We start from the raw sequence: 14,733 nt of genomic DNA, 5'->3' as shown, positions 1-14,733 counted from the left end.
CCAGTAATGGGATGGCTGGTTCAAATGGTATTTCTAGTTCTAGATCCTTGAGGAATCACCACACTGTCTTCCAGAATGGTTGAATTAGTTTACAGTCCCACCGACACTGTAGAAGTGTTCCTATTTCTCCACATCCTTTCCAGCACCTGTTGTTTCCTGACTTTCTAATGATCACCATTCTAACTCATGTGAGATGGGATCTCATTGTGGTTTTGATGTGCATTTCTCTGATGACCAGTGATGATGAGCATTTTTTCATGTGTCTGTTGGCTGCATAAATGTCTTCTCTTGAGAAGTGTCTGCTCATCTCCTTCGCCCACTTTTTGATGGGGTTGTTTGATTTTGTCTTGTAAATTTGTTTGAGTTCTTTGTAGATTCTGGATATTAGCCCTTTGTCAGATGAGTAGATGGTAAAAATTTTCTCCCATTCTGTAGGTTGCCTGTTCACTCTTATGGTAGTTTATTTTACTGTGCAGAAGCTTTTTAGTTTAACTGGATCCCATTTGTCAATTTTGGCTTTTGTTGTCATTGCTTTTGGTGTTTTAGACATGAAGTCCTTGCCCATGCCTATGTCCTGAATGGTATTGCCTAGGTTTTCTTCTAGGGCTTTTATGGATTTAGGTCTAAGATTTAAGTCTTTAATCCATCTTGAATTAATTTTTGTATAAGGTGCAAAGAAGATCAGGCAGGAGAAAGAAATAAAGACATAGTCTTAAAAGAAGCCAGAAAAAATAAAGTCATCCAAAGAGTTTCCAATTAATAGTTAATTTCGCAATTACAACAATGGAGACCAGGAGGCAATTGAATGATATCATCAGTATTTTAAAAGACATTTCTGACAAGTTTGTATTCTATACACAGAAATAATAGTATCCAAGAATGTAAAAGAAATACAAACAATTTTGGACAAAAATGAGAGTTTTCAACCAGCATATCCAGATTTAAAGGTATACTCCAATCAGAAGACAATGATCCCAGGTAGAAGTTAGAAGATGTAAGAAAAAATAAAAATCAACATAAATATTAACCATATAGGTAAATCTAAATAAACATTAACTCATTGTTATGTTGAATTGTGTCCCCTCAAAACAGATGTTGGAGAACTAACCCCACAGTACCTCAAAACATTACCTTATTTGGAAATAAGGTCATGACCGATGTAATTAATTGAGATCAGGTAATGCTGGAGAAAGGTGGGCCCCTAATCCAATATGACTGAAATCCTTACAGGAAAACAGGAGACATAAAGAGATAGATTCACACAAACAGAAGAAAGGCAACTATGTGAAGGTGGAGGCAGGAATTTGGGATTTGGGCTAATCATAAGTGAAGTAAATGTAATTGAAATTACACCTCAGCTCCAAATCAATTTAAGTCTAAAAGAAATATGAGTGATCCTAACCACCCAACAGAAAAGAGGTTTTGTACTCTCTGAAAAATAAACAGAACAAAATTCATACTTTAATCTCTGCATTCATTTGTACATAGTATCAAGACTAGTATATTAAGAAAATGAAGAATAGCCCAGATATTACCTATAATCAATAGAAAAAAAGTCAATAAAAGCAAACAGAGATGACACAGTTATGAAAATTGGTAATCAAAGGCTTTAAAAAAAACTATTATAAGTATGTTTACAGGAAAAGACATATATAATGAATGAGGCCATGGCGTATTTCAGGAGAGCAATAAATATTCTTAAAAAGCAAATGGAAATTATGGAACTGAAAACTACAATGCACGACATAAAAAATTCATTGGAGGATCTTAAAAAAAACATAATCTATAAAAGTAAAGAAATTAATAGGACTTACTCAAATTGAAGAAGATATAGTAAAGAAAATTAGCAGCAGTGATCTAAGAGAAAATATTAAGTAGATGAGATGCCTTGGATACAACTTCTCAACTGCTGTTTCTCCTAATCCATTGTATCTCTTATATAGAATGGCTAAACTTAAAACAGCCAACAATGCCAAATATGTGATAAAAGTGGAACAAGTAGAACTCAAGGAAGTGGACCTACTAGAACTCTTATACATTGCTGATGAAAATAGAAATTGGTACAGCCACTTTGAGAAAGCATTTTGATCTACTAATAATATGTAGTGTTTATTAATATAGAGCATGCACAATTAAAATGAGAAAGTTGTTATTGCATGCAACAATAAAGACAGCTTTTTAAAACATAATGTTTAATGAAAAGCAAGATAACAAAAGAATACATACTACATTTTTCAATTTATATAAACTTCAAATATGCATATATGATCAATCATGAATTGTACAGAAATTAAGTTAAAACTGTGGTTAGTTACATATAGGAGTGTTGATTGGAATGAGGCATAAGATAGAATTATAGGGTGATGGAAATGTTATATTAATTGGAATGGTAGTTACATAGATGTTTATCCATAAAAAAATCTTAATAATTTTTACTTATTTATATTTTTTGTATTTAACTTGTACCTCAGTAAAAAGCTATATTAAAGAAAATTAATGGATAATATTAGAAATGCCAAATTAAAGTGAAGAGAAAGTGTTGTAAACATATTTTAAAAGCAACTGCATTTTTGCATACTTTGTAAAAAATTTATAAAAGCCACAAAGATTAGAGAAGCCCAATCAGCAGCTACCCATAAGCAGCTACCCATAAGCAGCTACTCAAAGCTCTTAGAGAACCCCTTCTAACATTTTTACAACACAATGTAATGTTACTAGCTGAGACTACCCTCGATAGTCTTAGTTTTGAATACCTAACTTTTTATCAACAGTCTAATCCCACACCATAAAACCTCCTTGTAAACATTATTTTAAGACAAATGTCCCATACTTGTAAATACTATGTTATATAACTATTCTCCTAAATGGGAGCATTTCAGTTGTTTTCAATTTAGTTAATTCTTAAGTAGTATGGCAATAAAAATTGCACATATACATTTTTTTCTATAGTTTGCATTATTTCCTTGGAATAAATTCTCAAAGATAAATTAAGTCAGGGTGAATCATATGAACTAAAGGCAGAAAGCATATACATACTCTAGATGCTTACTTTTCAGAGTTAGTTTTCCTAGCCGTAGTCATGGCACTCTTTGAAAAGCTACATAAACACTGCTAAAAATTAGTAATGGACCAAAAATATTGTTATATCACAAATTAGATTGGACTTATTTCTTGAATTCAGTAAAAGGAATCAGAAATGTTAATTATTTATCTTGTCGAATAGATTTTTCGAGCCCCTCTAGTATTTGAAATAATCTATTTTGAGTACCTGGCACAATACACCTACACACACAAAGCTGGCATCTCATTCCAAATGTCTAAGATGGCACAATCACTAGGCTTTTCTATTTGAGAAAACGGCAGTATTTCTCAGTCCAAAGAGATACCGGGAAGATGTCTCAGCAAAACATAAAGAACACGGATATATGTTTTTCCTAAACACCTTGTGCTACCCTGCTTGCCTATGATAACCAGTTTTTCACAGTGAAGTTGCCAGTCCCAGATTATTCCTTCTTGAAATACAATTGCATCCTAGATTGCTAATAGTTGAGACATCAATTGAATCATAGGCCTGCCTAAATGTCATTTCAAGAGGCACCCTTCCAAGATAGCAAAAGCTACGATATTGATTTAAAAAAAGAAACTGCTGAAGTTATTGTAATAAAAAATGATAAATCTATGTGTGATCTTTCCAACAGACCACCAGCTTCTGAGTTCACTTTTATGTTATATTCTGGAAACAAAGAGATGGTATTTTACTAATCGTATTTTAAAATACATGATACAGTAACCTAATTTTAAAATATGGTGCTCTCTGAAAAAATAAATAGAATCTTGACACAAATTAGAAGCCAAGAAATAAATGCAAATGCATGTAGAAACTTAGAATATTATAAAGATGAGGCAATAACGGATTATTCCATAAATGGTATTATAAGACTGGAGAGTCATCTGGGGAAAATAATTTCTCACACCTCATCCTTTACACCAGTAAACATTCTAAAATATAAACATTTAAATGTAAAAATAAAACCATAATAGCTCAGAAGAAAACATGCAGAAAAACTTTTATAACCTGGGAATGGAGGCCTTTCTCAGTATAAAAAACAAAGAAGTTCAAAGAAAAGATAAATAAATTGATCCTAATTTTAAAAATAAAGTCTCTATTTCCAAAAATGTTCTATCAAGACTATCAACAAAATCAAAAAGTGAGAAGATATTTGTAATTCACATTACAGAAAACAAAGTAATTTTTTCTAATATACAAAAAGCTTTTACATGTTGACAACAATAATGTCAAAAAATAGAAAACATAGGCAAAGACTATGAACATACATTTGACAGAACTGTAACTACAGATGGCTTTTAAACATGTGAAAAGACACTGATGAAGGAAAAGATATTAGAACTGTACACCTTACCTCCAGGGCTTATCATTATTCACAAATAATGGAAAAGATGGCGTTTTAGGGTCACATATAATATTTGTAATTTGCCCTTCCATTAATGTTCGGGGCATGAAGTGAGTCTGTGGGATCACTCATACTGAATGTAACTGAAAAGAAGACATTAGAAAACTTTGTCAGAATTACAGAAGAAGAAACTTTTGGCTAGGTTAGGTTAGGCTTTTGTTTGAGGCCATTTTAAAAAACACATTATTAACAAATTCTAAAATGTACAAAAATGACAATAATAATCACCTGAAATCATACCCAAAAGTGATTAGAGTGAACATTTTAATATAATTTTTCCTGAATAACTTTTGGGTAAATAATGAAATTAAGACAGAAAACAGTAAGTTCTTTCAAACTAATGAGAACAAAGATAAAATATATCAGAATCTCTGGAACACAGATAAAGCAGTGATAGCATTTGGCTGTGTCCCCAACCAAATCTCATCTTGAATTACAGAATGTGGGAATGTTTGGAATTTGAGGCTTGTTGAATGGTTTTGACCAAAATGCTGATTTGGACAATGAAGTCCAAGTTGAGGTAGTCTCAGATGGAGATTCAAAACTTGGGAACTGGAGCAAAGGTGAATCTTGCTATGCTTCAGCAAAGGGACTTGCAGCATTTTTCCCCTGCCCTAGATATTTATAGAACTTTGAACTTGAGAGAGATGATTTAGGCCATCTGGTGGAAGAAATTTCTAAGCAGTAAAACGTTCAAGAGGTGACTTGGGTATTATTAAAAGCATTCAGTTTTATTCATTCACAAAGATATGGTTTGGAATTGGAACTCAAGTTTAAAGGGGAAGCAGAACATAAAGGTTCAAAAAACTTGCAGCCTGACAATGTGACAGAAAGGAAAAAAACATCTTCTGAGGAGAAATTCAAGCCAGTAACTTATTACTCACACAAGTATTGAGGAGCCAAATGTTAATCACCAAGACAATGGGAAAAATGTCTCCAGGGCATGTCAGAGACCTTCACTGCAGTTCCTCCCATCACGGGCCTGGAGGCCTAAGAGGAAAAATGGTTTCTTGGGCCAGGGCCAGGCCCTCGCTCCTGATGTGTGCAGCCTAGGGGCTTGGTGCCCTGCATCTGAGATGCTCTAGCCATGACTAAAATGGACCAAAGTACAGCTCAGGTCATGGCTTCAGAGGGTGCAAGCCCCAAGCCTTGGCAGTTTTCACGTGGTGCTGCACATGCAGGTGCACAGAAGTCAACAACTGAGGTTTGGGAACCTTTGTCTTGATTTCAGAGGATGTATGGAAATGCCTAGATGTCCAGGCAGGAGTTTGCTGTAGGGGCAGGGTCTCATGGAGAACCTCTGCTAGGGCAGTGCAGAATGGAAATATTCAGTTGAAGCCCGACACAGAGTTCCCACCGGGGCACTGCCTAGTGAAGTTGTGAGAAGAGGGCCACCATCCTCCAGACCCCAGAATGATAAATCCACTGACAGCTTGTGCTGGCACCCAGAAAAGCCATGAACACTCAACACCAGCCTGTGAAAGCAGCCAGGAGAGGGGCTGTACCCTGCAAAGCCACAGGGGCAGACCTGCTCAAGACCATGGGAACCCACCTCTTACATCAGTGTGACCTGAATATGAGACATGGGGTCAAAGCAGATTATTTTGGAGCTTTAAGATTTGATTACCCTGCTGGATTTTGGAATTGTATAGGGTCTGTAGCCCCTTAGTTTTGGCCAATTTCTCCCATTTGGAATGATTGTATTTACCCAATGCCTGTACTCCAATTGTATCTAGGAAGCAACTAACTTCCTTTTGATTTTAAAGGCTCATAGGCAGAAGGGACTTGTCTTGTCTCAGATGAGGCTTTGGACAGTGAACTTTTGAGTTAATGCTGAAATGAGTTAAGACTTTGGGAGACCGTTAGGAAGGCATGATTGGTTTTGAAATGTGAGGACATGAGATTTGGGAGGAGTCAGGGGAAGAATGATATGGTTTGACTGTGTCCACACCCAAATCTCATCTTGAAATGTAGCTCCTATAATTCCCATGTGTTGTGAGAGGGAACTGGTGGGAGATAATTGAATCATAGGGGCAGTTCTCCCATACCATTCTCATGGTAGTGAATAGGTCTCACAAGATCTGAAGGTTTTACAAGGGGAAACCCCTTTCACTTGGTTCTCATTCTCTCTTGTCCGCCACCATATAAGGCATGCCTTTCACCATTCACCATGATTGTGAAGCCTCCCCAGCCACACGAACCGTGAGTCACTTAAACCTCTTTTTCTTTACAAATTACCCAGTCTTAGGTATGTTTTTCTCAGAAACATGAAAATGGACTAATACAGGCAGTGTTAAGAGGGAAATTTATGGCACTAAATACCCACATCAAAAAGTTAGAAAGATCTCAAATTAATCTAACACTATAACCAAAAGAACTAGAGAACCAAGAACAAACAAATCCCAAAGTTAGCAGAAGACAAGAAATAACCCAAATCAGAGCTGAACTAAAGGAAACTGACACACACACACACACACACACACACACACACACACACCACTTAAAAGATCAACGAATCCAGGAGCTAGTTTTTTGAAAAAATTAATAAGATAGATAGACTGCTACCTATACTAATAAAGAAGAAAAGAGAGAAGATTCAGAAAAACACAATCAGAAACAACAAGAGGGATATTGCTACTGATGCCACAGAAATACAAACAACCATCAGAGAATATTATAAACATCTGTATGCATATAAACTAGAAAATCTAAAAGAAATGGATAAATTACTGGACATATACACCCTCCTAAGACTAAACTAGGAAGAAACTGAATCCCTGAATAGACCAGTAATGAGCTCTGAAAAAAAAAAAAACCCACGACCAGACAGATTCACAGCTGAATTTTATCAGATGTACAAATAAAAGCTGATACCATTCTTACTGAAAATATTCCAAAAAATTGGGAGAAAGGACTTCTCCCTAACTTATTCTATGAGGCCAGCATCATCTTGATACAAAAACCTGGCACAGATACAACCAAAGAAAAGAAAACTTTAGGCCAATATCCTAGATGAACATAGACACAAAAATCCTCAACAAAATACTGGCAAACCAAGTCCAGCAGCACATCAAAACCTTTATCCACCATGACCAAGTAGGCTTCATCCCAGAGACGCAAGGTTGGTTCAACATATGCAAATCAATTAATGTGATTTATCATATAAACAGAACTAAAGAGAAAAACCACATTATTATCTCAATCGATACAGAAAAGGCTTTCAATAAAATTCAACATCCATTCGTGTTAAAAAACATTCAATAAACTAGGTATTGAATGATCATACTTCAAAATAATAAGAGCTATCTACAACAAATGCATAGCCAACATCATATTGAATGGGCAAAAGCTGGAAGCATTCCCCTTGAACACTGGCACAAGACAAGGCTGCTCTCTTCACCACTCCTGTTCTAATACTATTGTAAGTTCTGGCCAGGGCAATCAAGCAAGCAAAAGAAATAAAAGGCATACAAACAGGAAGACAAGAAGTGAAACTATCCCTGTTTGCAGACAACATGATCCCATATGTAGAAAACCCTATAGTCCTAGCCCAAAAGCATCTTAAGCTGATAAACAACTTCAGCAATGTCTCAGGATACAAAATCAATGTGCAAAAGTCCCTAGCAGTCCTATACACCAACAACAGTCAAGCCAAGAGCCAAATCAGGATAAAACTCCCATTAACAATTGCTGCAAAAAGAATAAAATACCTAGGAATATAGCTAACTAGGGAGGTGAAAGATCTCTACAAGAAGAATTACAAACCACTGCTCAAAGAAATCAGAGATGACACAAACAAATGTAAAAACATTCCATGCTCATGGATAGGAAGAATCAATATCATTAAAATGGCCATACTGTCCAAAGCAATTTATAGTTTCAATGCTATGTTTATAAAACTACCTTTGAGATTCTTCACAGAACTAGAAAAAAAAAAACTGTTTTAAAATTCACATGGAACAAAAAAAGGAGCCAGAATAGTCAATCCTAAGCATAAAGAACAAAGCTAAAGGCATCATGCTACCCAACTTCAAACTATACTACAGGACTACAGTAACCAAAACTGCAAAAAAAAAAAAACAAAAAAACAAAAAAACAAAAAACCAGACACATAGGCCAATGAAGCAGAATAGAGAACCAAAAAAATAAGATTGAACACCCATAACTATCTGAGCTTTGAGAAACCTGACAAAAACCAGCAATGGGGAAAGGATTCCTTATTCAATAAATGGTGCTGGGATAACTGGCTAGCCAAATGCTGAAGATTAAAACTGGACCCCTTCCTTACACCACATATACAAGTTAACTCAAGGCGAATTAAAGACTTAAATGTAAAACCCAAAACTATAAAAACCCTGGAAGATGACCTAGGCAATACCATTCAGAGCACAAGCACAAGCGAAGATTTCATGACAAAGATGCTGAAAGCAATTGCGACAAAAGCAAAAATTGACAAATGGGGCCTCGGGGTAGTGGCTCACATCTGTAATCCCAGCACTTTGGGAGGTTGAAATGGGTGGATCACAAGGTCAAGAGATGAAGATCATCCTAGCCAACATGGTGAAACCCCATTTCTATAAAAATTAGCTGGGCGTGCACCTGTAGTACTACCTACTCAGAAGGCTGAGGCAGTAGAATTCCTTGAACAAGGGAGACGGAGGTTGCAGTGAGCCAAGATCGTGCCACTGCATGCCAGCCAGAGCGAGACTCTGTCTCAAAAAAAAAAAAAAAAAAAAGACAAATGGGATCTAATTAAAGAGGTTCTACACCGCAAAAGAAATTATCAACAGAGTAAACAGACAATCTACAGAATTTTTGCAAACTATGCATCCAATGGTCTAATATCCAGCATGGAACTTAAAAAAAAAGTTACTAGAAAAAAAAAAACACCATTAGAAAGTGGGCAAAGGACATAAACAGACACTTTTCAGAAGAAGACATGCATGCAGCCAACAATCATATGAAAAAAGCTCAACATCACTGAGAGAAATGCAAATCAAAACCACAATGAGATACACCATCTCACACCAGTCAGAGTGGGTACTATTAAAAAGTCAAAAAATATCATTCTGGCAAGGTTGAGGAGAAAAAAAAAAGAACACTTACACATTGTTGGTCAGAATGTAAATTAGTTCAACCATTGTGGAAGACAGTGTGGTGATTCTTCAAAGACCTAAAGACAGAAGTACCATTCAACCCAGCAATCCCACTACTGGGTATATACCCAAAGGAATAAAATTGTTCTCTTATGAAGATTCATGCACAAGTATGTTAATTGTAGCAGTATTCACAATAGCAAAGACATGGAATCACCCTAAATATCCATCAATGATAGACTCAATAAAGAAAATATGGTAAATGCACACAGGGGAATACTATGCAGCCATTAAAAAGAATGAGATCATGTCCTTTGCAGGGACATTATTGGAGCTGAAGGTTCCTTAGCAAACTAATACAAGAACAGAAAACCAAATATCACATGTTCTCACTTATAACTGGCAGCTAAATGATGAGAACACATGGACGCATAGAGGGGAACAACACATACTGAGGATTATCAGAGGGTGGAGGGTGGGAGGAGTGAGAGGATCAGGAAAAATAACTAATGGGTGCTAGGCCTTATACGTGGGTGATGAAATTATCCGTACAACAAATCTCCATTAACACAAGTTTTCCTATGTAACAAACCTGCACATGTACCCCTGAATTTAAAATAAAAGTTAAAAAAAAAAAAAAGAATGAGAAGTTGGAGGAGGGAGGCTGATTTTGGGTTTTTTCAGAGGAATATGTATGTATCTGTTGGAGAAACATACATTTTTTGGCCTTCTATTTCCTTTCCATGCAGAGAAGTTTTCAAAAATTAGCATTTGCAGTTTCTCTTCCACATGAGGTCAAGCAATTTACTTGATAGGTGAGTTTGAACACAGAATTGGCCATGGGTAGCTCTACCCCTTCACAGCTTCTCCACTTCCCTGCAGGAAACACTTATTCTCTTTGCTCTCTGCCTTGCAAAAAATTACCTGTTCCAGTGGGTAAAACTTGTAGCTATTCCAGTATGCCTATGCCTGAGCAGGGAAGCTGCACTCTAAAGTAAAGGATTGGAAAGCACATCAAAATCACCTTCTAAACCAGCTTTCATCAGTAATTAAATTGCTACTTTGATCCTGAGGTGTCTGCCTCTTCTCATTAGAATTGAACTTGAAAGGTGAGGAAAGTTGTAGGCCCTCTAAAACTCCAACTTCATCTGTCACTATAACACATGTTTCCAATTCACAAAGCAATCTTATATCCATTATCTTATTTGATTTTCACAATAATCCTTAGAAGTTAGAGGGAAGATATTAATATTTATTGAGTGAATCCCTGCTGTTTGTCAGAAATGTGCCAGAAGATTTACATTTTTATACCTTAATTAATTCTCAGGACTTTAAAAAATTGAATTTACCCTTATTGTAAAGATCAGAGAACGGGGTATCAGAGAGGCAAAATGATTCGTCTAAGATATACAGGTGATAAGTTGCAAGACTCAAGACCAAATAAACTGTAAAAGCCAGGATGACGTCCTTCACCCACTTTTGTATTCCTAGGTCCTGGTCATATTCTTGGCATACAGAAGGCATTCAATAAATACAGTTGAGTGAATTAGTCCAATTCCATGCTCTTTCCACTGCATCATGGAGGAAGAAGAGGGATTGTTTCAGACTACCAAACTCAGGAAACCTTCACGCTACGATATCATGTGGGGACTGGCAGGGAAAGGGTGACATAAGGCTCATTTCTGAAGATGGTTATTGAAATGTTATGAGGCTGTGTGTGGTACAGCAGAAAAACGGAATGGGCCATGAAATTCTACACCTAGTATTTCATAGGGGTCTTGTCACTACTAAAGCAGTGGGATCTTTGACAAATCATTCACTTGCTATCATCCCAAATTCTCTGATCTGTAAAAGCAAACTGTTACACAAATCATCTTGGAAGTCATTACAACAACTCTACTATTCTATCAAAATGTGAGGCTCAAAGATCAACCTGCAAAAGAACAATTGTTGTTGTTTTCTAAAGAACAAAGATTATATTTATTGTACAGTTGTATGCAGGAATAAAAACTGAACACATAGATACAGGCATCTGTGGTTTTGTATATAATAGTTTTCACATGTCCACAAGTCTATAAGCCCAGAAACTACTGAAGACAGGAAGACAAAAGACATTAGTCCATAAAATCAGAACAGTCTAACAGGATGTTCTAGCATACATTCTGATTTCAAATGTGTTCCAAAGGAAGGCGTGACTTAGAGCTGGCAGTTAACACTAAGCCGAACTAAGACCAAATAGAAAAACAATTTTTGCCTGAGGAAAGTGAAAGACATATTATCTACTTTTTGACTTTACCTCTAATTTGTGCCTCTTATACATGCCTCCCCACTCTCCTCCTCCTGCCACACACACACACACACACACACACACCCACCCCCACACCCACACACCGCAAAAACCATTTTGTCCTGGACACACACCAGTCAGTCAAAACATTTAAAAAGATAGGAAAAAACTAAAAGAAGCAATCATTTTCTTTTTCACATCTGACAATGCCCAAGCAACAGGTGACAATGAAGGAAATCTGCAATGACATGCATTTTGCTACATCTTTGCTGACCTGAATCTTTCACAGTCAGAAAGAAAATAGGTAATGTCCCCCATTAACAGAAAACAAGCTTTAAAAATTGCTTCAGGTTACCACTATCATTATTATGCTATATCATTTTTAAGATGTAGATTTAAGATCCAAAATGACAGCAGAACACATATGTCAAAAAATATTCTATTTACTGGTCTGACTTTTGATCTGCAATAGGTTTAAAACCACAATGTTCTAGAAAAAATAACCCACAAAAATACATTATTTAAGCTCATTATTATCCACACTCAAGGGTATATAAATAAGTGCTTGTTTACTGGATACCAATTTTGGCCATACTATTTCAAAAAAGTAGCAGCAAAGGAGTATTTCTTACTAGGTAGGAGCCAACTATATAGTCTTACTAATATTCAAAAGGAAATTGGGAGGAAAGGCTCAATGTATTATAATTGTTAGACACAGGTGCTAAATATATCTTAAAAGTATTAAGCTAGCACTTACAGAACAAACTGAAAAATCTGGGTATGCTGGTGACCCATCTAATATTGATATGTAATAATTATCATTTAGTCCAGCAGAACTTTATAGTCCATACTCTGTCTACTCACTACTGAAAAATCTGAGCCTGCCACCAGTTATCTGGCAATAATATCAAAAGTGTCTTACTTCTGCTTCAGCAGCTTTACAATTATGTAACCAGGATTTTAAAAATAATTTCTTACATTTGTACTGTTCAACCTTCAAGGCACTTTTACATATATTACCTAGAATTACAGAATATATAACTAAAAGAGACATTAGGTAAAATCTTCTAAAATCACCTTATTTGGCAAAGCATTTAATTCAATAAATACCATTTGCATACTTACTATATAGGTGCTATTCTGTGGATAGAGAGAAAAACAAAATATATGCAGATGCTGTCTTCATGATATTTACCAACTCGTCCAAGCTCTAGTTTATAAGTGTGAGATCCAGGACTTGTAACCAGGATCATTTACTCATAACTCTCTTCATTATTTAGCACGCCCTTCTACTCTTATTTGGTTCTTGCTATGGTCTGAAAGTTCATGTCCCTGCAAAATTCATACATTGAAACCTAATCACCACTGCAACAAATTAACAGGTGAGTCCTTTAGGAGGTGATTAGGTCATGATGGCAGAATCCTCATGAATGTGATTTGTGCCCTTATAAAGGAGTCTCAAGAGATCTTATTTGCCCCTTCCATCATGAGAGGAAACAACAAAAAGGCACCATTGATGAAGTAGGGAATAAAACCTCACCAGACACTGAACCTGATGGCACCTTGACTTCTCAGCCTCCAAATATTTGAGAAGTAAATTTCTATTGTTTATAAGCCACCCAATCTAAAGTATTTGCTATAGCAGCCCCAATAGATTAATACAGTTTTCTAAACCACATGGCCACCATTATTTTCATTCTACAGGTAAGGAAACAAAGGTCTGCAAAATTTACGTAGTAAGATCAAAATTATGATCTGTGAAAGCCTTATTTTATCCCATGTTTTTAGACTCCTAGTTCGGTGTTTTTTTAAACTACACTGGAGTGGCAAGTAATACTCTATGACAAGGCAAACTCAAATAATTTGGCAGTAGCTGCATGAACTGTATAAAGAAGCAATTGGCAGCTATATCCAATGTTATCAAATTAGGATAAAAAGGGAACATTATGAAAAATTGTTAATGTAATAAACAAGAAAATATAAAAAACATTATGCAAATAAATGTGAAAATTGGATGAAATGGAAGAACTCCTTGAAACTTATAAAATAGCAAAGCTGACATAAGGAAAGCATCTCTGAGTAGTCATTTATCAATTAAATTTAATGTGATACATGAAAATTAAACAACATAATCCAGACCAACCAATGGGTTAAAGAAAAAAATAAAAAATATCTTGATATAAGTGAAAATGGATACACAATATAATGAAACTTACAGAATACAGAAAAAGTAATTCTGAGAGGAAAGTTTATAGCAATAAACATCTACATCAAAAAAGAAGAAAGACTGAATAAATCACCCAAGATTACACTTCAAGGAACTAGAAAAAGAACAAACTAAGAGAACAAATTCGTATAAGGAAAGAAATGATAAAGATCAGAAAGAAATACATGAGGTAGAGACTAGAGAAACAATAGAAAAGATTAGTAAAACTAAAAGTTAGATTTTTGAAAAGAAAACTGACAAGCCTTTAACTAGACTAAGAAAGAGAGAAGACTCAAATAAATGTAATCAGAAATGAAAGAGGAGACATTTCAACCAATACCACAGAGATACAAAGGATTATAAAAGAATATTATGAATAATTATACACCAAGAATTGAATAACATAGAAGAAGCAGATAAATTTCTGGACACATACCACCTACAAAGACTGAATTATGGATAAATAAAAATCTGAACAGGCCAATAATGAGTAAGAAGATTGAATGAACAAGAAAAGTCTCTCATAAAGTAAAGCTCAGGGACTGAAAGTTTCTTGACCAAAATCCACCAACATTGAAAGAAGAACTAGGCCGGGCGCGGTGGCTCAAGCCTGTAATCCCAGCACTTTGGGAGGCCGAGACGGGCGGATCACGAGGTCAGGAGATCGAGACC

Source organism: Mandrillus leucophaeus, unplaced genomic scaffold (genome assembly GCF_000951045.1).
Source record: "Mandrillus leucophaeus isolate KB7577 unplaced genomic scaffold, Mleu.le_1.0 Scaffold1043, whole genome shotgun sequence".
Taxonomy (NCBI): Eukaryota; Metazoa; Chordata; class Mammalia; order Primates; family Cercopithecidae; genus Mandrillus; species Mandrillus leucophaeus.
Note: the sequence above shows the minus strand (reverse complement) of the source record.